The 27902-nt window shown below is 38.9% G+C and overlaps 1 protein-coding gene and 1 pseudogene across 3 annotated transcripts in view; both read left to right on the forward strand.

Annotated features, from left to right (window-relative positions):
- cpx (synaptic transmission protein complexin) overlaps nt 1–27902 on the forward strand; it is a 1041575-nt gene that overhangs the window by 603857 nt on the left and 409816 nt on the right. The window lies entirely within an intron of this gene.
- Nucleotides 22840–23451, forward strand: LOC145991514 (ADP ribosylation factor 4 pseudogene; annotated as a pseudogene).

The following is a 27902-nucleotide window of genomic DNA, read 5'->3' on the forward strand; positions in this document are numbered from 1 at the left end:
CTGTCTGAGCAAAAAGTAATCTGAAACAAAACTATGATACTGGCCACCCCGGAGAACTTGATGGACATTGTAACTCCATCTTTGAATCAGATTCTCTAAAATAAGATGCCATCGTCTTGTAATCTAACGGTCCTGGGTTCGATACTCGGTGGAGGCTCATAGTGGTTCGGATCCCACTTTTAAACTGTAGGTCAAGTCCCGATTAGCCTTGCTGTGCATAAAGTGAACTTAAAACACCAACACAATCAGTCAATCTAAAATATGACAGCAGAAAGGGAATACAATATGTCTAAGTGGTAAAGACGCACCACATAACCTCATTAATTGCAATATAACTCCGTTATAAAGTTCCAAAACTCACCATGGGATTTGTTACAACGCATAGATATATTTTCATTACTCGAACCCGGACCGTACTGTGTTCATCCTTAGAAAACGTCATTAGCAGCGCTTACATAAATCTAGCACCCAGATTTTTCCCCCCAGTATTTTTAAAATGTGGAGTTAGCTCTTTCTTCCTAATCCCATTTGGCAACACTTCTCGGCCGGGATGAAAGCATTTAAAAGTGGGAGAAAAATCTGTGAAGCTTTGTCATGCAAAAACGTGGTTCTCCGCCATGAGAGAAGATTATTCTCATCTGCGGATGGGAAAAAAAATAATGGGATGCTGGTATTTCAGAACATTGTGGGCCGAGAAAGCTTCAGCTCACGTTAAATATTTACACTAGACAATGGACTGGAGTGGTTATTATCGAAGTTCTGAAGACAGTATCCCATTACTATATGCTTCCTCTTCTTTTTACCCCAACAAGACACGATAGTCCTTACTTAATCCGATAGTTGGCAGCACCTACTTCATATCATTAAAGAACTCTCGAAAAAAAAAGATGTCTGCGAAACTTACAATACTATCCCCAAGAAGCAATTAACAGCCTAATTGAAATTTTGGGCGATAGAGTGAGTTAATGGTCTTTTTTCTAGTATCTTTTGTTTCCTAAAATGAAATGACTGTATATCTAAATTAATAGTAGGCGTTTATAAATTTAACAATAATCATTTTAACGAAACTTTTCAGTATTTCTTACTGGGCTGCAGTGACGGCGCCAGCCTAAAATAAGTGGAGGGGGGGCTACAGATTTCGGAGTCAAATTCTCGGGGGTTAACTAATATTGGCTAAAAGGTAATTACGTAATACTTTACTACGGTATAATTTTACCAGTGACATATTTTACAGTCAGATCCACAGATAAATCACTGAGATGTTATGTTCCATAGGCACGAACCTTTCATATCAAATAAAATACAATAATGGTATTGTTTTCTTTTCCTAAGTCATTATTGAGAGGAATAATATCACATACTTACTATTCATATGAACAGTGCAAAATACACTATAAAAACTACACTCATTATCAACTCGCTGGATATTATGTATAAATACTACACGCAGGGCCGCATTTGCGTGTACGTTATCTAGGCTGCAGCCTATGGGCCCTCACCACAAACAAAACTGTTTCAAAATTTTAATTTTGAGTAGACTAAATTAGAGAAAATCTTTGTTTTAATCCTGTGGTGCGGGCCCACAGCACTGACATCACTAACAAGCTTCATAGGAACAAAACGGGATAGCTTTGAATAAAGTGAAAGCTGCTGAGTCAGCTCATTGCACTGAGTATGAAAGTGAAAGTGAAACACAGCGCAAGCGCAAAATAATCGTGCGTTTGGTTCCTTTTCACCGTGTCCAAACACCAGAAGTTGAGCTGACCCCATCAGAAAAAATTTCGAACCCATAGTTTCCTTCCTATCATAGATCAATTTGAATCTTCATTGCGACAGAGGTTTGAGGCACACAAACTAGTTGATACCCGTTTTGGGTTTCTCAACAAGTTGGATACACTTACTAATGAAGAGATAATTGCAGCAGCTCAAAACTTAGTAGAAGCATATAACAATGACTTGACGATCAATTGGGAAATTAACTGATTCAGTTCAAGGCTTTTTAGCACGAGTTTCAAAAAGATGATGAGGAAAATTAAGAAGGAGAGGTGGATGTATAAACGCCTCCTAGAAGAAAACGTCAAAGATTGTTTACCTAATATCCGAGGTTGCTCTAAGAATGTACCTGTCACTTATGGTCACAAACAGCAGTGGAGAAAGGTCATTTTCAAAATTGAAGTTGATCAAAAACAGGCTTCGAACCTCCATGTTAAAAGACAGGCTCAACGTTTCGGCTTTGGTCAGCATTCAAAGTGATATTTTAAGACAACTAAGTTATGAAGATATTACTTCATTAGTATGAACTGTAGGCGCAAACCAACTACCCACTAATATTATTTGACACTTTCATTTTAAGTCTGATTGTTTGGGAAAGTACTGTATTTGAATTAATTATAAGTAAAATTTGCTTCTTTGTTACATTCCTTGTTTTTGTATCTTGCATTTACCTAACATGTTTACTTAAAATTACAATATGTTATTTTTAACATGAAAATATTATTTTCAATTGAAATATTATTTTCAAAAACATTTTCCCCGGTAGGGCCCTCACCACCGGTTTAGCCTAAAGGTCTACAGATCCTAAATACAGCCCTGACCGCACGTAACAATCTTTCTGTGTAAAGAGTGTGAGTACATTTTTGTTCAAACAAGAAAAGAACCACAGCAATGAATTACAATAAGATATTTCTGTTTGTATGAGCCGCTATAACCTTATTTAAGTCCAAATATTTTTCAAGCCCTTTCTCAAAGGACAGAATAGATAGAGCTAAATCTCTCGTTACCAATTTGATTACGAAAGATAACATTTGATTTGCCGCCGGCAGCCGTTGATGGGGGTATGCACATTTCAATATCACGAAGCTTATAAAGTTCGTAAAAGGCAATTTTCAAAATTTCAACCAATGCAAGCAGCTGCTAAAGGGTCTTAATTTTGAGTTCATTTCTGCCTCAGTGTGCCATAACTCTAAACTGTCCAAATCACAACAGCAGGGAGCGGCGAAAGATTGTAGCTTTTCTTGCTTCAGAAAACGTGGAACCAACTTAATAAAGTAGGCATCAAATAAACAATACCACCCTTGAATAGAAAGTATGTTAATTTCTCTGCCATGCTGAAATATCTTACTTTTTCTTGTTCAACGACTGGAATTCAGGACTTCGGGCTACAAATAGGGAGCATTAGAGTTAAATACCGTCTACTTAGGAGGTGCCACTCTCAAGGAACAAACATATTCTCACTGCAAATTCAACTAGGTGACAAATACATTGACATAAAAGCAGTGAATATAGTTGATACTCTTTCACTGGAGATTTTGATTAGTGGAAATAACTGCTGAAGATTTTAATTTTATTTCAGAATATATTATACATAAATACTGAACAGGATTGGATCAATAGTTTTAGAAGTGCTTCAAAGATTGATTCTTCTGCACGGAATCAAGTTTGGCCACTATGGTGGTACTGCAGCAAATATTTCCTAGCCTCACAAATTATAATTAATTAACATGCAGGACTAGGACTGCGAGCAAGAAAATTACCCAAGGCTGCTGATATTCGCACCGTATTTCAATGATTACTTGATTGAATTTGTATTAAGATCTATTATATGCACAGAGGCTAATTGGAACGAGAGCTACAACCAGTGATGTGTTGTAGACTATACGTTTACGTCTACATGCGTTTTCTACACGTAATCTACGCGTAGATTACATTGGTTTGTAGTTTACATAGACTAAAGTGCATTAAAATTAATTTTCAAGGGTTTCATGAAAGGAAAGTGACATTTTCAACTATATTGGTTCCTAACGAAATCAAAAGAACCTTATTTACAACAAAATTTCTCGTCTCTTCTATTATCACCTATAAATGAAGATAAATAGTATGCAAAAAAGAACAACAGATGGCAGTCGTGAGCCAAGAGTGGTCTTTTCCCCATAAAACACTAGAATATTTCCTGTATTAGGTTTCTACCTGGGTGAGAAATTGTTCGAATTTGGAAGAAACAGTATGAAAAGTTATTCTTACACATCAGAAACTCATGCGCAGTATAATTTTCATTTAATTCCACGGCGTCCTTTTCTAAGTTATCACCTTTCGCCATGTTGTTTACATAGATTACGTAATCTTCGTATATAAAATAGTCTACGTATAGAATGTAGACTATCGATGTTTACGCGTAGATCCACATCTACAGCTAGTGGAATTGAATTGTTTTTCGAAGTCCACGTTATTCACAGATAGGTTAATCGGGACTGAACCTACAGTTTAAAGTGGGATTCGAACCGCTATGCAATATGCTTCTACCGATTATCAAACTCGGGACCCCTTGATTACAAGGTGACGACGTTGGCATTACGCCATCGGGGAAGCCCTTCTACTGGAATCTGAACGACTTAATGAAATGTTACCTCTATCGGGAATCGAAAGCCATAGGCTGAACCTCGCCCTTCAATATAGAAAATTTGAATTGAATTGAACCCGTAACCCATCGATATCAAGTCAGCAATTTTATCGCTAGACTATGGGCGCTGGAAAGACAACTTTAATCTTTCCAATGTTTAGCATTTAGGAATTAGATAGTTCGTGTACTCTTTGATTCTTTAACTTCGTATTTCTCCCTCTCGAATATTTGCAGCGATAAGGATAGGAAGGCTTGTGTTGCTGCGGCCATAAACCTTCGGATTTATGAGTGCTGGAGAGTCAGATACTTAAGAATAGATATAACGATGAAAACAATGAGAGAACATCTCTAACTCATTCAATTGTCTGCACTCCAATGAGGAACTAACAAACAGAAAGGAAACATAACGCACCATAGATTTTGAACGTCGTCCTACTTATAAAAGCTAATAACTGTACACATTTAGCTGTATATGCCATCAACAATCAAAGAACAATCTCACAGCTGAATACGTCCATCTTCCAGGCAGGGAGTAAATTTCATAAAAGATTTGGCGACTCATGATTGGCAAATTACTTAGTATCGAATGACCAGTGACCCATTGATTTCAGAGCACCTCGTAATAAAGGACTTGCGATCTAACCGAACTAGAAAATGTACTTGGACATTGTACTTGTCACAATGGAAGTTTTATAATGGAAAATGTAAATTTTACTTTATAAGTTTTCGGACAAAATGCGTCTACCGTACTAAAAAAATCTAGGGAGCTACTGAGGGGCTGAGGCCGGGTTTGGGGGGGCTTCAGCACCCCTAGCCCCCCTGTAGCGCCGTCCCTGCTGGACTGACAAAGCAATCTTGCAAGAAAGTAATTTTATTTTTAATTTAAAGACTCTTCTCTTATTATAAGTAATGTAAGTTTATTTAATAATGTTCTCTGGATAATTTATATTTAGTTCTTTAAGATGATGAAAGATGTCGCCTGCATCAATAGTTAATTAATTATTTTGGTACTTATTCTGATATATTTGCAATACAATAAGTAAAACAAATAAGTACGACATTATTAAGTCAGCATGTATTTTTGCAGGACCTGTGAGAAATAGAAAGAGAAGGATGTCTATATAAGATATAACCTGAAGAATAACTTATGAAGTCGATTAATGTTTTTACTGACAACTGTATTTGTATTGAATTTGAAATTGTTCGATTGTAATATCTTTTGTATCAAGTAAGAAAATATAGATGTATTATTTGTTACTTTTTAATGGGGAAGTGCCTCTGTGGAGCCGCGGACAAGGGTTCATGAACTAATTTAACTGACTAAGCAGTTAAACTCATTTTTTTGTTTTTGATTTTGTTTAGTTCGATTTCCTGCCACTATTAGCTAATCGCAGAGACACTCACAAAGGACGCCCAGGTTGGGATTAAAACCAGGGATCCTGGCGACGTAGCGTACTAACCACTCCGTCACGCAAGTCGGCTAAAAATGTAAACATTCGTTGACATAAAAACAATATGGATTTCCATTGAGACATATTTTTACAATATCTAATTAATTATTTCACAATCTAATGAGTGTATACAATTGAGCCATAATACATACATACATGTGGGTCTAGTGAAAATCATTACTATGATGCTGGCAACACTGCAGCCAGGCCTCTGTTTTCAGAAGAGAAGTAGAAAGAAGGGTGATAAATGGTCCAAGCTGGGGTTAGAAGTTTGACCTTGAGCGTCCTCTACTCGCGTAAAAGACCATAGCAAACTTGCTAAGGTGTGTACTTTCACTTGTAACTGGTTACTGATTTCCTTACTTATTAGATAACATAAAATCACATCAATGACAGTGTTGCCATATGATCTTCCGTCACCGTCTCTATAGCATCTCGTATTCGTGTCTGAAGAGTTTGCATATCAAGAACTGGTGAACTAAACACTGTGTCCTTAACGTAACCCCATAAAAAAGTAAAGAGAGATTATGTTCGGCGAACGCGTTGGCCATGATATGGGAATCAGAATAAAAATCAGACAAAACAGAGAAATGGAAAAAAACTTGATGTATTGCACTACTTATTGCCATACGTTTTATTTGCCTATCTACCGTGGAAGTTGAGATATAAATATTCATAATCAGGGAAAGACTTTATGCTCACCCTGTACTTGAACCATGCATGTCGAGGTGAAAATGGAAGAAATGTAAAGGGCATTAATAATGTTGACGAACATGATGCGAAGTTCCTTTACAATACATTTTGGATCCATTTTTGACCGCAAACTTTCTATAATAACAATTCGAAAAAAATCAAGCATATGTGATCAGATTCCGCAATCTTCCGTTGAGAATGAGGGTCTTTCATTTGTATCTTTAATTGAGGCCGCAATTATTTCCCCGGGTAGGGATCTTACACTACCCTCCCCCATCAAATCATTTCCGCTCCCAGAGCGGCAAACTGGAAAGCCGACATATTAGCGACAGATAATTAGAACGAATTGTATTAACGGACACGACATGGGTCGAGAATGTCCAATCAAAGGAATTGTTATCCGGCAGCCGTTGGGAAAAAGATGTAATTTTATTTCAATTAAAAAAAAAAATCAATTCGTTTCCCACCCTACGCGTGACTATTGTAATTTTCCCAATGAACTTTTGCTGAGGTGTTCGAACAAGGGGTGTTCTGGGAGGGGGCCGTTTCTATTAATGGTGTGGGTACTAATTACATTAAGGTCGCCTTTATGCTTAACAATAGTGTGTAAATGTAATTTACATGTTACATATACAGGGTGTCCCACTCAAAATTCCTCTAACAGGGTGGCGACAGACCTGGAAAACCTGGAAAACCGGGAAAAGTCAGGGAATTTGAGGTGTCAAAAAAAGTCAGGGAAATGTCATGGAATTTCGTCCTCCGGGAATTTTAAATTCGAACACTCTTTGGAGGAAAATTGTTATAACTCGGGCACTATGGAAGCAATCTACTTCGGATAACTTTTGTTTTGCAGCTGAAACATCAGCGCATGCAACCGTGTACAATTATAGAACACCGGACCGAGGAAGGGGGGTTTGGGGGGCGCGACCTCCGAATTTCAATGAAAAAAACATAAAAATCTGGAGTTTGCCCCTTCTTCTCCCGCTATTTGTTAAGATGGCACGAACTTTAGTATTCTTTTCAAAGAATTGACCTTTCTCAAGAGAATGAAACATGTTTCATGCTCTTGGGTGCCATACAAGTTGAATAATAATCCAAAATGTGATTATTATTTTTTTTACGAAAAATAGGTAATTTGCATTTTTGGAGGAAATTTGTTATAACTCTGGCACTATGGGAGCAATCTACTTCGGATAAGTTTTGTTTTTCAGCTAAAACATCATAGCATGCAACCGTGTACAATTGAGAACACCGGACCGAAGAAGGGCGGCTTGGTGGGGGGCTCGTCCCTTTGAATTTCAATGGAAAAAACATAAAAATTGGAGTTTCCCCCTCTTCTCCCGCTATTTTGGGGAGAAGGCGCGAACTTTAGTATTCTTTTTGAAGCATGGTTCATGTTCTTGGGTGCCATACAATAATAAGCGAAGATGTGATTATTATTTTTTTACGAAAAATATGTAATTTGCATTTTTGGAGGAAATTTGGTATAACTCGGGCACTATGGGAGCAATCTACTTGGAATAAGTTTTGTTTTGCAGCTAAAACGTCATAGCATGCAACCGTGTACAATTCAGAACGCCGAACTGAGGAAGGGGGGTTTGGGGGCGCGACCACCGAATTAAAAAACAACAAAGGGAATTTTCCCCCTCTTCTCCCGCTATTTTGGGAAGAGGGCGCAAACCTTAGTATTCTCTTCAAAGAATGGACGTTTCCAAAGAGATTGAAACATGTTGCATATTCCTGGGTGCTATACAAGTTGAATAATGAGCCAAAATGTGAAACTCTGTTCGGAAATGTGGCATGGATATGTTGCGGAGAGGCGGGAGGTTGGTCATCAATATGAATTTTCCAGGCTTGCTCCAGACCTGTGTCAGAGTTTCCACCCAAACATAAGAGTATGAAGGTCCAAAAAGCACATTCATTTCGTAATCAGCACCATGATACCATATGGTATCATCGGGCCAGTACGACCTTACTCTGATGGTACCATGTGGTATCATCGGGGGAGTAAAGGTTAAGCCTCTAAATATATTGCGTGGAAAATGCATTGAATTATCATTTTTTCTTGTCCGTATGGGAGTAGTAAGGGGACTTGTCAACAGATGGAGGGGATACGAGCGGGTGGGGCCGTCCGATAGTTGTCGGACGTCGTAGTAAGGCATTTTGTTGGGCAAACTGAAGGAACATGGGAACAAGTAGGTTCCATTGATACATACGATTTTTGTCGAATATCGCCACTCGACAGAGTATCTCACTACAACATGCGACAGAAATTGCATGGACTGCAACATCCAACAAAAATCGCATGGATAAACAAGAAGAGCTTTAGACTGCAAATATGCTGCTGGAATTTTATTACTCTTCTGGCTCACTTCGCCTTATTTAATGTAGCAGTGCTTACAAAGGTTTTCTTTCATCATCCTGACGTATTACTGGTTTTGTACAAGTTAACATACGTTTACAATGACATTGCACTATTTGGTTTGAATTGGTGTTTTAAGTCCACTTTGTGCACAGTAAGGCTAATCGGGACTGGACCTACAGTTTAAAGTGGAATCCGAACCACTATGTGCTTCCACCGGGTATCGAACCCGAGACCCCTTGATTACAAGGCGACGACGCTACCACTGCGCCATGGGGAGGCCCTGACATTGCACTATTCTTAGATATCAAGAAGAATCCAACCAAATGGGATATATATTGAATAATATCACGAAAAAGTGAAACATAAATCTGCATTGATGAACGTTATAAAAATTGGCAAGTGCATGCTCCCAACCCCAAATTTACTGCAACACTAGTATTGCAATGTAATTAACGCCACTCTCTGTCCTGTCTCTTTAAACTCGTGAGAGATGGTTACTAATCTCTCACTGATAAGGTTAATGTCCAATATTATGAAATAAAATACTAATAATAAATACATAAATATTTTAATATCATACTCGTATTTACTCGAATCATTCAATCATAAAAGCAAATCACTTTCTTCAAGAATTGACTTTTCTCTGCCACCCCTGCTAAATTTTCACTTTCCATCTACTGATTTATACGAGGGGTGGCCAGAAAGTAATTTCCAATTAGTAGGGACATTTATTTTTCGCAAACGCCAAAACCGTGAAAAATGGTAATTGCTGCGAAGTTGTGCTTATGAATGTGCAGTGATGTCTGGACACATTTTTCGCCCGTTCGAAATATCGAAATAATGCGAATTTGGCATAAAATGCGAATTGTTGGCATTTTTAGCGATTTATTTTTTAAAGAAATGTCCTAGAACAACAAAAAAATTCCATGAAATCCAACATTCTTGTCTTTTCTAGGCCATGTTTGTGTACATAGAACATGCAAGTTTTCCAACATTTTACTCAAGAGTAAACTATAGAGTTATACGTACATGGAGTAATTCCGACAGCTACATTAAATCATGTATTTCGCACGATTTTTTCATCTTTTATCAAAACCATTTGCATCACAGAGCAAAGTGGCAGGGTTCTAACAGGAGATCGAGTGCGTATCTACCGTCACACGGGAGCCACATCTTTGTATTTGTCGCACGAGATATGTTTTGAATTACCAAGCTAAGTGCGCACCATCGGCATTTGTCGAGCGAGTAATAATGGAGCTCAGTCGTTTAGGCGTCTGACTACTGTGCGAGAGACCCGGGGTTGATCCCCTGGGGGGGGGGAGAACCGGGATGTTTTCCACCTATTCAAAATGCTCCGGCGCCCACCCAGCATCATATGAAGCTGGTACTTTGAGGAAACTTTGAGGGATAAAGGTAGCCAGGAGTGTGGTGCTGATCACATCACCCCCACCTTCAGCCGTGATCAAGAAAGAGTGGGTCCCTAACTCCACACCCCTATACACCTTCATGGAAAAGTGCAGGGGAGCACTTTACTTTTACTTCCTCAAAAATCTGTTCCAACATATCAAACTGTGACGAAAATACGTAGACCATGTGACCTACAATTTAAAAGAATAGTTTAAAAGCACATATATATTTGGCAGATAAATGTTCTAAAATAAAAATGCGAATTTTGAGAAACTTAACACTAACAAGTCAAAAAAAGATAATGCCAATTTTTGGTGCCATAATATATCGTTATCTGTCACGTGAGATTGATTGATTTTAATTTTTTTGGGTGCGTCGCCACTTATGCTCATTATGCACCCTTCAGTATATACGGGGAAAATTCCATTATCTAAAATCCTTAGCTACCTTAAAATTAAAAAGGGGGTATGGAAAATAACTTTCCCAAAATAACTTTCAAGATATCAAACTCTCACGAAGAGGCGTAAGCCATGTGAATTACAATTTGAAACAGTAGTTTAAAAACACCATGAAGGTATAATTTCAGATATTTGCCAGAAAATGTGCTAAAATGAAAATGTTAATTTTGGGGAAAATAACACCGTATAGTAAAAAATAAAAAATAAGAAAATACACCAATTTGAAAAGAAAAAAATATCAAGGTCCCTACCGATTAGGCATAAATAAAACAAGAATATCAGTTGTAAGTCATTGCATTAGTAACAGTGAGTCCTAACCCAATTTTCGGCATAATCACCACCGTTGTTCTAGCATTCGTCGTAGCATGGCACTAAATTTTGTATGCCCATGGCATATGTGTCTGACGGCAAAGACTGGAACTATCTCTACCACAGTGTACACTGTAAAAAAAAATACACTTTCTGCACACTTTTGGAACACTTCCTAGAAACTACTTTTGATCACTTCTTGTACACATTAAATGTGCACAAGAAGTGTACAGGAAGTGCTTCAATAGTGTACACGAAGTGCTAAAAAGTGTACAAAAAGTGCAGCAAAAGAAGTGTACAGGAAGTGTGCAAGAAGTACTTCCAATATAAAGGTATCCCAAAAGTGTGTAAGAAGTGTGCTGCAGAAACTACTTTTGATCACTTCTGGTACACTTTACACATTTGGAACACTTGTGAAAATACTTGAGCGACACTTCTTGCACACATGAGATATATCGCAATTCAGTACTCATACTTAGTTTCTAGAATAAAAATACAGTTCACTCACATTTAACTTGACAATTGAAGGAGGAAAAGCAACAACTTTCAACTGTGAACCTTAAATTTTGTGAGATGCGTGTTTGTTTTTCTGCGACACACGTACCTTCTACTTATATAGTCCAGAATCAAAAAGGTTGCTCATGGGAGATTCACTTTTATTCACTTCAGTACATTTTCTTCTTTAATTTGTATCTTAGATGTTCACATATTTTTCGAAGAGTGTTAAAGCACAAGCAAATATGACACTTTATTTTGTTCGATTCAGTTGTTTCACTTATATGCAAGAGTTAAGTTGTTTGCTTTGCAGAGATGAGAGAAGTAGCTTTATGCATTGAAAAATGAGTCCGCACTCATGGTTCTTGCAAGCAGAGGGTTCCAAACCTCAGTGGAAATATCAACATATAATACCGAGAATGTATAAGGAGACTGATAAATTACAAATTGTATTTCTTAATCAATCACTCTTCACTCTTATCTCATTTAGTCGTAACTTTAAAAATAATCAAATATTTTATTTTAAACTTACTGCGTATGACAAAATTCCGTAATCCTTCCCTAGCTTGTGAATTGTAATAATTTTCCAAATTCACTATTTTGCAGTTTGAATTCAAATCATAGAGAATAGAGAAATTCAGTCAATTTCATAGAAGATGATGTTGGTACTTAACAAAACTATACGTGGATCTGTATGAGTTTATTATTTCCATTTTGCAAAAACATCGATTTAGTTTAGTTTTTATTGTCAGGGAAAAATGTAAATTTTGACCTGGATAACCTGGAAAAGTCAGGGAATTTCATTTCTGCTTGTTTGTAGCCACCCTGTCTAATTTTGTGTGTTTCTCCCGAAAATGAATTAATGCTTTATTTTAGTACGAGTTTCTGCAACGTGGCTAATTGCGAGATTGAGGATGAATGATGATAAGTTGAAAAGATGAAGAGACAATCAGAAACACATATGGAAAGCACGTAACACAAGTCACATAGAGGAATATACTGGCCATGGATCCTGACCCCAGAGCTTCGTTAGTCTGCAAAATGCAGTCCAGTGTGTACTGTGTGGAAGTGAGGTTAACATTTAGGTGTCCTGAGAAAGGATCACTCCTTACATCTGTCGAATAGAACCGTGGTAGAATTTGGATTAATGATGCAGTAAAGAAGAACAATTATTCACCCTTAATGAGAAATTAGAATCCTTATATATTCATAAAGTGGCATAAACAATTTTAATCCAATAATCAGCTTTAGTACTGGGGCTTTGGAACATGTATGGTGCAACGAAATGGAAAATTACCAACTTGTCCTTGTCACACGTCCAATAGCACTGACATTCTGAAAATATGTGTGGTGGGACCCTTTTATTTTAACCCCTGACGTAGCTGCTTTCAAACAGAAACATTTTAGACGTTTTAAGTGAGACACCCTGTATATATAAATCTTCAGATAGATTTATATATACAGGGTGAAATCTAATGCTTAGACTTTTCGTCGACAGCAGAAGTTATGGAAATAAATGCAATTTGATTTTTTTTTTAAATTGCGTGCCAAGTCACTATGTAGCTGTTCCGTATTTAGTTTAGCCACCCTACGTTTCATGGTGTTATGTGTTCCCTGTACAGTTGTAAAGTAATGGCTGCAGAAGACCTGGATAATCTCATTTGTTTCGAAGTTATCGGTGCGTCACTTTGACTGCGTCCTCAGTGACGTTACAACGGCTCAAGCTATATCTATAAACAGTGGCGGCGATTGGGTTCCAAAACTGGGGGGGGGGCAAAGATAATATATTTCCCTTTGTATATAAGATTTAGCATAGTCCTAATCGCCGCCACTGTCTATAAACCTTTACGAACAGGGATCACACTTCCAAAAGGCATCTCCAACGAGCAAGCCCACGTACTTGCCAATCCTTTGTGTAGAATAAGATAAGTCCCCCTCTCCCCACCGCCACCACCAAACAGGCAACAGCTAAGCTGAAGTTTAGTCAACCTAACTGACTCTCTAAATAATTGTGTGCTTCGGCTTCCCATTACCACATTTTAAATTCTTTAGCCCTTGAGTTCCTGAGATACAGATAAATAGATTGGCACAACACTTATCAATTTAGTACCATGTAAATTATATGTTTTCCGTACTCTTCACTTAGTATTATGAGAGGATACGGAATATGGTCATTAAATTGTTGAACACCCTGTATTTGTGAAGTAACAAATTAGCGTCTTGTTTTTCTTAGAGTTCTGTGCTGATATCTCGTAGAATTGTTATACAGGAGTACCATGACGACACACTGACAAGTTTTCAGGAGTAGAGAAAATTCATTTCTACGATCCCTAATGGCTGTTTTTTTTTTTTAAAAAAAAGAAGAAAGTATGTGAGTTGGGTTCCTTGTGTGTTGGGTTACAAACGCAACTCGCCATTAGGATGGTAGGGAAAAAACCCTCTTCGAACAGTTTATGGAAAATAAACCTTGTCAGTATTCCCCACAGCATGTCCCATAGGCCATTACTCCATACAGACACCCATAACGACGACCGCTTCTAATTCTGGGCCCGTGCGCGAAATTCCAAAAAGGGCTCGTAATTGTACATTCCCGAGGCACCGATTACAGTGTTTAATACAGCGTGGGTTCCGGCAAGTTCGATTCAAACGTTACAGCACCCTCCCCCTTCGTCCGCACGAAAAGGCAGACGTGACTTTTCGGTTTCGTGGAAAACGACATTTAGTTCTCTCACTATACAAGGTTTGTGCATAATCCTACCTTTCTGGAATACCAGGTCTGGATTTATGATGGCATCCTAAGTGGCATTTGTCTGCTATAGCCGATGTTAGTGTAAGATTGGATACACTGCAGTTTCTGTGTATTGCATCGCCCCCTGGAGACATCTAGCCATGTGGCAGCAAATGCTGATTTTAAAAGGAAATTGTTCAAATTTTCACCACCAGGTGCAAATATGGCGCTTAGCATTAAATTTCCCTTACTCAGAGTCCTCTGGAGCCCGGTCGAAGCAACTGATTGCGATGAAACTTGGTATAGAGGCTATAAAGACCATAGGGAAAGCGAATACTGGCGATAAAAAGTTCAATTTTTCACCACCAGGTGTAAATGTGCCGCTTGTAATTATGTTTCCCCTACTCAGAGCCCTCTGGAGTTCGGTCGAAGCAACACATTGCGGTGAAACTTGGTACACAGGCTATGGAGAGCATGGGAAAGCAAATGCCGATGAAAAATAAGTTCAAAATTTCGCCATTAGGTTGAAATGTGGCGCTGAAGTAGCAAAACTCAGTAATTTGAGTTTATATCGGTGTGGGAGTGTTCAATATGCACCCTGTCAACGTGAATGACCCTTTGGAAGCGTAAGACAGTGCGGTCAATGGTCGCCCGAAGCATTTGTTCACTGTGCACCAGATTCCAGCGCCACATTTCAACCTGGTGGTGAAAATTTGAACTTTTTTTTTTTCGTCAGCGTTCGCTTCCCCATGGTTCTCATAGACTCTACACCAAGTTTGAACGGAATCCGTTGCTTCCAATGGGCTCCAAAGGGCTCTGAGTTGGGCAGCTTTAATTGTGGCCACCCGGTATATTCTTTCGAATAGACAAGTAGACACAGATACCGTTCGGGCTAGAAGACGCGTCTAGTTCGAATGGACTAGTCCAAAGAGAAAGGGGAAGTGGGTACAAACTGTACGAAACTACACTGTCAATTTCACGTCAGCATTTCGCTTGTATGCGTTAGGTTATTTATTATAGTTCTCGTGTTTATGAATTGCGATGGCTGTTACAATCGCAGCAAAACACATGCGAAGAAACTTTTCACGGCATCTACTTCCCGTCTGCGTTCCATTTGCAGGCGCCACCCCCTGGTTTTTGTCATCGAACTCGTTCAGTTTGCGCATGCGCGCTCACGTAGCGGAATCTGTTTCCGCGCCTGCGTTCAACATATGGCAGTCACCCCTATTTTGGAACTCGACTCTTCCAGTCTGAGCATGCGCAATTAGGTCGATGATTGAGATTAATGTAGACAGGCTAATGTGTATGGGATATATACAAAATTTAAAACATAAACGTATTCAGATTAGTTAATTTAGCTGTTGTAACTGTTATTGACATAAAAGGTAGTCTCTTTCACTAAGAGATTGACATAAATTAGTTCTTTTTTACAATAAAATCATGAGAATAATGGTTGGGTCTAAAAGAAATGAGGAAATTGAAGAATTGGGAATGTTGCATTACACAAGACCTTCAATAATAAATAGAAGATAGAAGAGTTCACGAATTCTTCTAGGAGAACCTTACAGCAACAGATCCATAGGTGAGCCATGATGAAGGTGATCAAGATTGAATTGGTCTTGCCCAAAATGATAACAGATAGATGGCCTGTGTTTTACGGAAAATATCCTTCGAGTTTAGGAATGCCATGGAATTAATTACTTTTGTTTGCACAGCAATTCACAATTACCTCCCGGATTGTTAATAAGTCGTATCAGTTTTCGACTTGAATATACAGACAAACGTATTAATTATGGGTTGGTGTTTTCAAGTCCACTTTATGCACAGTAAGGCTAATCGGGACTGGACCTACAGTTTAAAGTGGGATCCGAACCACTTGTGCCTCCACCGGGTATCGAACCCGGGACCCCTTGATTACAAGGCAATGACGCTACCACTGCGCCATCGGGGAGGCCACGTATTAATTATGGCAATATATGCTACGGTAATTTTATTTATGTACGTAGATTCATAAGTTCATTACAAATCTGAACATTAGAGGCCAGTGGCGTATACGGAGTCCAAGATCTGGGCTATCTCACTATGTCACGTGGTCCTAGGCTATGAATAGAAATAAATTTACCAACTCATAAGAAATAAGGTTGCCAACTCATAAGAAATGAGGTTGCCAGCTCATAAGAAATAAGGTTGCCAACCCATAAGAAATTAGGTTGCCAACCCATAGGAAATCAGGTTGCCAACTCATAGGAAATCAGGTTGCCAACCCATTAGAAATCAGGTTGCCAACTCATAAGAAATCAGGTTTGCCAACTCCAGAATCAGCGTCATCATCTCACTGATATGAATAATAAGATTTACAATTTCTGATCGATTTTTCTCCTGAATTTTATTCTCTAGACTTCAGGCTTCGCAGATAGCCTAACTAGCCTAGAATATACGCTCCTGTTAGAGGTATTATTTTGGTTATCCTGGTTTCTGTTTTACCAAATTTCGATGCAAGAGTAAAAGCTTTGCAGAAAGAAGTCGAACAATTAAAATCGACCACAATTAATCAAAGTAGCCAAGTTAGGGAAAGATAATAGACCCGTTATTTATGTGTTTTCCTTCTTTATAAATAAACCAACCATAGAATTTGAATCATCATGAGCTTTTCAAAATAATTAAATTTTCAATGTGGAAAATTTTCCCCCCAGAACGGTGGACCGTTACAGAGCGCAAGCCTGTACATTTTCTAAAAGCTTCAATCTAATCAAGGACCGTTCACTTATTCTACCAGCCAGTTGCTCTTATTAGGCTTGTCAAATATGGAAAGTCAAGTGTAAACAGACTTCCTGGAGTTCTGGCTCACAGTGTAAACATGCAGTAATTTTGCTAAGAGAATAGGAACTCTGAGCTTGACGAATCGGCATGGAGCAAGTCTCCAGAGGAGAATGACACTCTTTGGTTTGATTTGGAATAGTCAACAGCGCTCTTCAGTTTTGTCTTCGAAGAAAGTCAGTCTTCCTGACTTAGCTTTAGAAGCAAGCCTTCAATATAGGCTTACATTTTGTTCTTGGATTCAATCATCAGACTTCACGTTAAACAGGTAATTACCCTACCCTCACCATGTATGATTCAGGTTCGAAGGTTTTAAAATCCAAGTGTTAACTGTTTGCCATTACTAGTTCTTTATTAGTGTATCTTGTCACTTTAGTACCTCTTGCTCCTTACCATCGAGCTCACAATGAGCAGCTAGTTGCTCTACCGTCCAGGATGAATGATTGAGTGAGCTACATTCCCATTAAGATCCTTCATACCTAAGGGTATGACACGGATTCATAAGTTTATTGCACATCTGAACATTAGATGCATTATTTTGGTAATCCTGGTTTCTATTTGACCAAATCTCATTTCTGCAAAAACGACTGATAATACAATGAACCATATTGATTCCTATCTCGATATAAGTGTTCTAGCCTACAGAGTTTCATTTTAGGCCTAGTAATGCGTATTTAACATATTAACAGGCATCGTGATATTCAATGTTACCTTTGCATTATTTTAGCCTAATGGCCAAACTGAGAAGCCAAACAAGGTTGGTTAGTTATCGCTTTAAGGTGGTATTGGGGGGGGGGGGGCTCAACCAAATGATAAACGTAAATATAAAGGACTGTCGCAGTTCTTATTATCAAGCAACAAGTTTGGTACGGGATGAATTGAAAAGGGTCTAACGAATCATAAATGCTGCTATGCCGCTCCAAACAGTGATTCTTGTAAAATGAGACAAGGATGAGAAATTTCCATTATAAAATTGTCAAAAAAGACCTAATTTTCTGTGTAACGATGACCCAAAGGGAGGTTCTGACCCCCATAACCCCACTTCGGTACTCCCATGGTCGAGTTGCTGCTATTTTTTGAAACGCTATCGTGATTTTGTATGTTTCTCTACATTTTAAAACATCTTGGAGAAAAAGAAACGAGCCTAGCTTTTATCGTATTGGCAAAACCCATTTAGAGCATATTTGCAGAAAAATTTCCCTTAAAAGACAGAAGATCTGTTAAGAAAAACAGAGAAAAGATAACGATAAATAGAATTTAATTTGTGGACATTCTATCAAGCTTGTCTCTCTCTTCTCTGCGTCTCACGGATTCTTGGAAGATTGGGGAAGAGGAGGGCGCAAGGGATTCTGGGAGAAGTAATCCCTTAGCCGTCATTGCTTTCTCTTTATGCCATTCTGCTAACTCCATCACGGAGTTCCCTCGGGAGACACTTCGGTGAATGCCTCGAATAGGATTACAGCCAGGGAAGTTCTTTACCCAACTTTCGGGACGGCGTGGAGCAACTCGAGTTGGGAATCTTGAAGATGCTCTCGAATGTACGTTTGTTGCGAGATGAGATCTTCAGTATTTTAAGGCAGCATCTTTTTCCCCCTCTTAAATTCTCGTATCTTGAGTCTACGAGTGGATAGAGGCACGCTACGGTATCGTTGGAACTAAAGAGCGTTTCCTCGCGTTTACTCGCTAGGGTATTCCGTTAAAGAGAATTCCCGTAAGAAAAATTTTCAGTGATAAGTATGTGTACGTAAATCGAATGCTATAACAACGTATGTGTAGCATGATGCTTCACATGGGATAATTTCAATAACAAAATGTCCACTAACGGAATTTCTTAAATTACGGTAATTAAACACAATTGTTAATTCTTTTGTCAGGATTTCGAAAAAAAAACAAAATCGTCCCCTGATTTTGACCATTCTGCGAATGATATGCTTTGACAAGTAAAAGATCTGGCGATTATAATTTAAAGGGAAGTGTGAGTGACAGGGGATAGCAAGTGCTTGTCTGAATATTTAAGTTCATAAAGTGCTGAGCGGCTCTCATTTCTACAAATAAAAGTTTTTATTATCATTTGCCGTTTTAATATACTTGCGTTTGATTTTCATGTTAAATACTTGATAATGAGAATGGATTACAAGGCGAACAGCCACTAGCATACGCAGTATTTTTTGGGGGCGACACTATAAAATATTTAATCGTTACAATTTTTAATATTTGTTTTAAAAGTTGTTCAAAGACAAAAATTGTAACCTGGGTCTTTTGAAGGTAGATTTGCATTTGCTACTTCGGTTTTTTCTACTTTCAATTGAAAACTTTGATCTTCTCAAAATTTAGCTCCATCAGCTCCCCTCTCCGTGGGAACAGCTGATGCACGTACTACTTGGAAGCCAACTCGTAGGGGAGCTCGAGCGCTTGGTTAACATGCATTACGTACCCGTTCACCCTTTAAGGTTCCAAAGTATTATTGCTTCTTATGGTTTTCAAATATGTTTTACCGGCTGCACCAATAAAGTAAAGGAAGTTGAGTGCCATCAGCTTAACCATAGCTTAACAGCCTCCTGTCTGCTGTACGTTTAAAAATAGATGAGGAAAAGTGTCACAATGTAGCACAAAGAAACGTGTCCGCTCGAGCTTTGTGATGAAGAAATCTTACCTCCCACTCAATATTTTAACCGCTCTTTATAGTTAATAACAGACTTCGGCAAGGCAGCAGGTACAGGGTTAGAGTAGACAAGTTGAGCTAGTAAACGTGGCTGTGCTATAGCTTATAACAGTTAAGTAACCTCACTTAGCAGTGACGTCATTCAATTCTTTACGCAGTATTGTTGTCAGGGTACATTTCGACCGACATTATTAGATTGTTTCTGCATTTTTTTCTAATACTAATTAGTCCATATTTCTTCTCACTGAAAATGAAAACTCTTCAAATTAATTTTCCAAGACTTTGAAATGAGTGCATCACAACTGCGATCTACAGAAGGTTGTTTCACGTTGATGGTAACGATTTCGATCACCAGGGAGCAGCACGTAGGCACAGCACAGAGCAACCAGAGCCAGTAGGACGAACGTACTGTGTGTTGACTTTCAAAGACGATGGTTGGTGTGTGAGTGAGTGTTTATATGGCACCAAAAATGCCAGTCTTTTGGGAGGGGTACATCTGTGCCCTTTCCGACGTTGGTTATAGTTATAGCCAGATAATTACACAGTGCCACATGAAAGCATTCCATGTGTCAAAGAAGGGCATCAATGCAGTGTTGAATCGCCATAAAGCTTGCACCGTACCTGTTGCTGGAACCAGTCAAAGTGGGCCTCGGACATATCGGAAGCCCAAGCGTTCCTCCGATGTTGTGCGGAAAGTGAGATCCTTGGTGCGATGTGAAAACCCTGCAACGCAAAGAGTGATTGCACAGGCAGTGTAATGTTTCCCTGCAACTGTACATCGCATCATATCCCAATATTTACAACTTGTGCGCAAGCACAAGGCTCAAGTTCATAAGTTGCGTGCCTCACATGTCCAGGAGAGAAACTCTACGAACGCCATCTGGCAGGAGATCGCTGGAAGTATGTGGTGTCCCTTGATGAAGCATGCGTGTACCTGTCGGGATGTGGTAAAAAAAGGGGCCATCTACTATCGTCCACGTGATGCAAGAGGTCGATCTGAGTGGGTACGTGAATATGCTGAAAGTTTTCCACGCGGGTTCATGGTTCTTGGTGATTACTGCCATAACGGCAAACTTCCACTGCGCAGAGTGGAAAAAAGGCTAAAATAAATGCATCCTATTACCAGACGAATATTTTGGAGCCACTTTACAGACATGATATTCCTTCTCTCTACGGCATCGACACATCTCGTGTTGTCATCCACCAGGACAAGTCTTCCAGTCATACGGCAAAGTCCACGCAGGCATACATGGATCGGATGGCACGTGAAACGGGCATTCATGCAATCCCCTTTACAGACATCCCTGTGAAATCCCCCGATGCCTTTTAAATGGATTTTTATGGGTTTCCGTTGTTAAAACGAGCCTTGGGAAGCAGACGGCCCCGCACAATTGAGGGTCTTTGGAAATCTTATCAGGAGGAATATGATCGTTTGGACCAATGTGTTCTTCAACGCAGTCTTCTCCAATGGAAACTCCGCTGCAGGGCCATTGCTGCAAGACAGGAGTATCACGTGGAGCACCACCGCTCGCGACGTCACGGTTTTTCTTAAGGTGAGGTGGGTTCTAACTTTGTTACCATGGACGTGAAACGACCTTCTGTATAAATAACACAGAACGACCAAATTCGTTGACTGTACAGCTTTTTGCAGTTCGACGCTCTAGACACGCCCAATGTTTCAACTACCCTCTGCACATGACAGCGAGCTCCCAACAGGCAGCAGGGATAAATGTAACAGATACGTTGTAAACATGCTGGCGAACTATCTCCCGGAGTTGAATTGAAAGTGCTTCAAAAGCTAAGACTGCTGTTCTGGGCTCGTCCAGTGTGTCTACTTTCCTTTCCGCAATACATCAGGTTGGTATATAGGGATATCGCAGACACGTCGAGCTGGAAAACATGGCGGGTGCTAGTTCCCAACGGGTTAGTAGCAAGTTCATGCGAGGCCAACTGTTGTGTGCTCTGGACACATCCAATATATTAGTCAACCCTCTCCACACAACGAAGCACGGCTGCAAGGCTGGCAGCATTCCATAATTGAGCGAGAAATCTATTACAGTGTTGCACGCACGTCCGAAGATTCGCCCAGAGCGCAAGTACGATTAAGGAGTTGGAAACCACGATGTGCTTTGTGGACGAGGATTTACGGGAGCTGCTCTACACCCAGACAGTTGTGCTTAAAGGCTGCGTATTTCGATGCATACAGGCGTGACAAATGTTCGGTGCTGCGCTTTCGGAAATCCTACCTAACCGAAGTCCATTTGAGAAAGTTAAGAGAGAGAGGCAGATAGTAGTTACCAAATGGTTTCCGGAAACCCAATCTGTTTCATGTTAACCGATCTAAAGTACCTGAACCAAACATGACCTATCTACGGTTTACGATTGTTTGTAATGGTGTAAAACTAATCGCAAGATTCAAAAGATGGAACATTTCTGGACGTTTACCGAAAATTGGAATCTCTTCCAAATATGTACCCAATATGGCCTAATAATATTTTTTTCACATCGAAAAATACAACAGAAATTGTAAAGATAGTACCACAATGTTATTTTTATAAGAAGATAAATATATTGATACACACTTTTTATTTACATAACGACATATGACATTATACAAAAAATAGCATCCTTTACAAACCAATAATCAAGGAAGTGACGTGTCATATTTTGTCACCAGAAGACCATGGTTTGCAAATGACAGTCTGGGCAAATGAAAGGTTCTTCATCATCCTTACTCACTCCTACACACTCTACGTGAATATAAAAGTAACAAATGTCACATTCTAGCATGTACTTCACGATATATTCCATATTGAGTCTACATTACATAGTGGTCTTTTTTCCTTCGTTATAAACAGGACTATGGATTAAAGTGTAAACTAAGTACACAAATTATGAGCTATCTAAGCACTAATTACTTGGAAATTGTAGCAAGTAATAACATGACTATGCAATATTAGATCACGTAGAAGACAATCACGAGATCCAGCTATTTCACTTCTGTCTCCTCAAGTTACTGCACTATAGGTACAGCCAACAGCTCTGAAATAGTCTTTACTTTGTAAATATGAGGCTTATTACATAGAAAGTGAAGGAAAGAGAAAAGTGTAGGATATTTAAAAGAGACAAGCAATGGGTTTGACAATTTCAAGTGTTTTGACTTGTCTTTTTCGAAAGAAACAAATGCAAATTCTCACGGTTAGATTAGATGCAGCAGGGAAAACAACCATTTTGTACAAGCTCAAATTGGGTGAAATTGTGACAACTAAACCCACTATCGGATTCAATGTGGAAACTGTCGAATACAAAAACATATGTTTCACTGTCTGAGATGTTGGAGGCCAAGACAAAATCAGGCCCTTATGGCGCCATTACTTTGAAAATAATCAAGGTCTAATTTTTGTGGTAGATTCAAACGACAGGGAAAGAATTTGTGAAGCAGAAAAGGAACTGCAGAATATGTTGCAGGAGGACGAACTTAGGGAAGCAGTATTGCTTGTATTTGCCAATAAACAGGATCTTCCAAATGCAATGAGTGTAGCTGAATTAACTGATAAACTTGGTCTTAATAATCTTCGCAATCGTCATTGGTATATTCAAGCTACTTGTGCTTGTGTGTGGATTGTATGGAGGCCTTGATTGGTTCTCCAACGAACTAGCTAAGAAGTAACAAAGGGGAATTCAAAAGATACTGAAAGAGTCCTATGTGTTACTTCTTACTCTAAGGTCATCTTCTATGTGGGTGTGTATATGCGTGAGTGCAAGGAAAGGATAAATCTGGAGCACATTAAGTGTATAACTACGAATATTGTATGTTTTGGGATTAGACCTTTTCACACTCTTTTTTACGAAGCACAGGATACAGAAATGTGAGTGAAGTATGCTCGGTTGAAGTGATAATCATGTTTATGCAAGATGAGAATTGTAGAGATGAATTCAACAGTGCCTGGCAAAACTTTGTCTAGTTAAAATATTAATTCATTGATATGTTTTGTCATACACTGACAGTTTCGAGTGAACGTCATTATTTAAACAGACGATGCCTTGTGGATGACTATAAACTTTATTTGGGTACATCTGCTTGATTTATTAATTATTATTATTATTATTGTCTGTTTTATTTGAATTGTTTTAAGTAAACAGAACATTCCTTCAATCACGTCATTCGGACAGTTGAATTAGCCTTGCAACTACTTGAAAACAGAAAATAGGCCATATTGGGTACTAGGCCATATTGGGTCCACGTGCCTTACGTAATTTACTTTGCAATAATTGCCCAATAATATTTCAAGCGGAATGAACATAACAGACATCGATGTCCAACAATTTGAATGCACTGTCGCACCGAAAATCACGTGATAAAACATAGTTGACAACCTCGTGTTGTTTCGGCGATGGATACGAGTGATTACAAGCTACTGCTGATGCGAACACGACGTTGATGGGAAGAAAACTTTACATTTAATTTGTTCCACAATTTTTTCCACTTCGTTTGTGTGGTCCTGTCAAAGGATCTGTTATCTTCAGTTTCACTTTGCATAATGTTTCGCCCGAGTTTTAATTGAAAACGTATACCACGAACAAACAGAAACGGTAATGGAATAAGTTTGTGTGGCTTGCTGTTTTCCAGCATCAGGCGACCCTTGTTTGACTTTCCGGGAAAATATGAAATGAAACGAGAAAACAAGTTGGAAGGTAGGACCATGGGTAGCCACATCGTGCCCGATGATTGAGGGGGGGAAATCGCAACGTCAAAATATGCACGTGTACGTAATTTGTGGTTCTAATAGGAAACGTTCTGTTGTCAAAGAACACCACTGCACTCGATCGGATAGAAAACTTTACCAAAAAAAGGGTCGGTAAAGTAAAGATGAGTACCTAAGGTTCTATATATTCCTGCTCTCTGTCGTAGTGGAATGGTGTGATCAGCACTGGGCTCAGCAGGGGCGGCTCAAGATAAAATTTTCACCCCGGCGAGATTTTTTGCCGCCCTCCTACTTTCAATCTTCCTCAAATAAAAACATGGCCACGTTTTATTTTTACGGTATTAATTATCTTATTTTAAAAATGCTTTAAGTGTTTTTGTTATGTGTTTATTTATTACATACGTAATGACATCAAAATAATTTTAAATTTTGGCTTAAATTATGCAGGAGTAACTTCAATTTAGTCTTGTCAACAATAAATCCAACTGGCCGGCCCCAGTGGCGCTACGAAGGCAGGGGTCCCTGGTTCGAATCCCGCTCCGTGCATGGATGTTTGTGAGTGTCCATGCATCAATTTCATCAATCATCACTCATCCCCATCTTAGCACTGTACAGTCTCGATTAGAATTCCTGTGCATAAAGTGGACTTAAAACACGAAATTAATAAATCAACACTAGGAAAGGAAGGGTATGAAGCATTTGCATATTAATTTAAAATGCATATTTCGAGAACATTTAAACACGGAGCATGGTTTGGATATCGGATAATAGACCTTTTCGAGTCGGCCTCATCTCCAGGAAGGTATCAACTCGGGGCAAGCCCTGGCACCTACCGACCTGTTGGGTGAGATGAATCAAGAGGCAAGGATACTATAAACCTTTTCCTGCTCTTCCAAAAGTAGGCAATAGTTAGGCTGAATAGTTCGATGAACTAACCGATCTCTAACTACGCACTGTAGTTTCATAACTTTAAAAGCTATATATTTAGACGTGTAGAGCTGTGTACCGAGTTTAGTTTCAAAGTACTTATTCACGTTTGAGTACGTTGTGTCACAGAGTTTCATAAGTATATCAATATACAATTCCATACTTACTCAATATCTCACATACATGAGCATGTAGGCGTGAAACCTTCTTAAAACCACAGACTGCCATCAGAGCCATCTATCAGCAACGAAGTGAACATCTTTCTGCCCTAAGTGGTCATAATACACTCTTTGGACAGTAACATTCCGCGTCACATCCATAAAACTTGCACGTTACACCATAACGACACCAGTTTCTTATATCCGATCCTCGCACGAAGATACCAGAAAGCAATCTAGCGCCAGTAGGAAAGAGCGAGTTTCAAAGCGAACTTGGCTGATCTGCGAACATTAAGTTTCAGTGCGCGACTCAGCAGCGTTTCAACGCGATAAATTGTAAACACGGCTTATATGGCGCCTCCGCACATTATTATACCTAGTTTCTTTACTACCTTAGGAGTCACAAAGGTAAACTTTATAAAAGTATCGAAATCCTTTACATCTTGGAGAATTTGCTGCTTGACTTGACGCTTAAATCATATTGAATATTTTTTTTCTGGAAAGTACGTTGATTTAACTATAGATGGTGCACCAATGGGTACTTAAATTTCCAAGTAACTAGCATTACTTTTGACCGAAATGATAACAATTGACGGTGTTATTTCGATTAATGCAGTTAAACACTGTGTTAATTTGTTATAAATAATAATTACGTGCTTTCAGTTTACCCAATTACAATAATAAAATTAATTACTGTCTCGCGTGTAATAATGCTCAGTAACAGAATGAATACATGAATATGTGTCGCGTACAAAAGTCTGCATACATTTGCGCTGTACTGCCTATCGTACTTACTGATTACACTTAAAGATAAGACTTTGCCATCCGGGTTCGAATCCCGGCCTGGGAAGGTGTGTTCTTTCCTCATATTATCACTCATCTTCATCATCACGATTAGCCAAAAGTGGCATAAAAGCGAGTCTATATAACAAAGATGAAAAAATCGTAAAAGTTAATCCCAGACACATTTCCTTCACATTACATGTTAATGGAAGATGAACCAAGTTGTAAGTAAAAATGGCAGCTTACGTGATAACAATCGTTGACTTACAGCGAGTGAGTAAACGTATCTTTAGTATAAAGTAAGTGTGCCTCAAACATGGCAGTCGTAAGCACTGTTCGTTTAAGTTTCAATTTGTTCATCTGTGCACTTGCAACATATACTCTGTGGTTCAATTTCCAAGATGTGACACCTACAGGTGGTCACTTAGGGTGCATTTATGTGCCCGAAAATTTCTACGTGAAATTGGCTGCGGGTCAATGAAGGTTTTTCCAATGAAGGGTTTACAGAGGTAATGGAACGTAAGTTAACGTATACACAGGAAATTAACTGCACAGTACTGTTAACAAAAAGTTGAAGATCTCCAAGTGACGTAATTTAATTGAGTATCCAGCACAGTGCCACCTTGATACGAAACGGGTATGATCCCCAATTTAGTATTGCCTTTTGCTACGCTTCATCAATACATGTGACTCCAACTGTAAATCCATACTTTTCCATGTGGTAATAGATGCCTGTGAGAGGATCAAAGTAAATAATCTACACTTCAATCTTTTGCTGTAAATGTTGAGGAGGATGTTGAAAATTAAAACAAGAGAGTCCGCTGTCAGCAATGACGTAAACAAAGAACTGAGTACATTAAAGGGAAACAACAGAGGTAGAAATAGGTATGAAAGAATTCGGTTTTGAAGTCTTAAATAAAATATTGCAGAATCGAATAAAGGGAAGAAACTCTTTCAACACGGATAGAGGTATGAACACTCCAAATGTCATCTTTTCATTACTACTATTTCCTGAGATTGTATTAGTTGGAAGGGACGGGACTGTCTCAGAATTAAAATATTTTTCGTATATCCTTATTGCTATCGCCGGATATGATTTCAAGTTTAGCTAACCTATACTTGGTAGATAGTTTGATGAATGCGCTTTTTATTTGGAGTTTGGTGCCGTTGTTTTCCGCAATGACCTTTGTGCAATTTGAAAGGAGACGTTGAAGGTGTTATGTAATTTGAACTGGAGACAGGGGTTGATGGATGGGGGCCAATCCATCATACAGGAAATGGGACATCGAACAGGTTGGCAGAGGAATCGTGGCTGTTGTGAGAAGCTCCGTGGTAATGAATCTGTTTACGCTGTTGTGTGGCATACAGGCTGTTCCAAGAGTCGCGGTACCTTTGTCCAAAAGACCAAATCCAGCGTGACGTGACAAGAAATTTCATAATGGACAATATGATAGGAAAGTCAGTATTATATTGCACAATCTTCGTAGATATCTTGCGTTCGTTAAGGGTGGTTGAGCCTAGAAGTAAGTTTTACAAAGTAAAAAGTA

Source organism: Lepisma saccharinum, chromosome 8, assembly GCF_977018435.1.
Source record: "Lepisma saccharinum chromosome 8, izLepSacc3.1, whole genome shotgun sequence".
NCBI classification, from domain to species: Eukaryota; Metazoa; Arthropoda; class Insecta; order Zygentoma; family Lepismatidae; genus Lepisma; species Lepisma saccharinum.